This window comes from Tarenaya hassleriana, unplaced genomic scaffold (assembly GCF_000463585.1).
Source record: "Tarenaya hassleriana unplaced genomic scaffold, ASM46358v1 Cleome66, whole genome shotgun sequence".
Lineage (NCBI taxonomy): Eukaryota > Viridiplantae > Streptophyta > Magnoliopsida > Brassicales > Cleomaceae > Tarenaya > Tarenaya hassleriana.
In genome coordinates, this window is record NW_010969135.1 from 205739 (window position 1) to 206553 (window position 815).

Sequence of the window (815 nt, forward strand, 5' to 3'; positions counted from 1 at the left end):
GGCCAGAGGCGGTGGTCCCGTAGTCCTCGTCGGACAACGTGATGCAATGTGTCCAGGCTGGTCGCAACGATAGCAGATCACCGATCCCCTCGTTGCCAGTGGTGGTGGGGCATGGACAGCGGGCGCCTTGCCCTTGTCGCGTGGGTCGCTGCTCCGGGCGTTCTTCCCAGAGGAAGATGTCCCGAAATATCTCCTAGCGGGGCTCCGCTCACGGATCTTCCCCTCCTTCTTCTCCCGTTCCCCACGCTCTACCTTCTCCAACTGCGAGATATACCGACTTAGCGTCGGGTACTCCTGAATCTCGATCTTCCTCCGCAGGTAAGGTCGGAGTCCAGCAATGAATTTCTGGATCTTCGACGCCTCGGTGGGTACCAGATGCCCTCCGTACATCAGTAGGCGGGTGAACTCCGCCTCGTACTCACTGACTGTCCCGTGCACTGCTAATGTCTCTCCGGTTGGTATGCGCACAGTAAAATCACTCCTCGGTTCGATCTCTCCAGTCTCAAGTCTCTTTGCCACTCCCGCACTCAGGAAACTATGGGTCGCCCCGGTGTCAAACAACGTATAACAGGAAACTCCACAGAGATATAGAGTACCTGAGATCGCGGCAGCCTCGGCTCCATCAGGGTGAGCCTCCTCCTCGTCCTCCTCCTGGATCTCCTGCTCGGCGTCAAGAGCATAGACTCTCGGGGCTGCTCCAGTCCTCGCTGGGGGTCGGGGATTTTTATGGTCGTGCCTTGTGGCACGGCAGCACCCGTACTATTGAAATGGTTCGTCAGGAGAGATGTTCCCACGGGTGCCCCTTCTTCCAATGG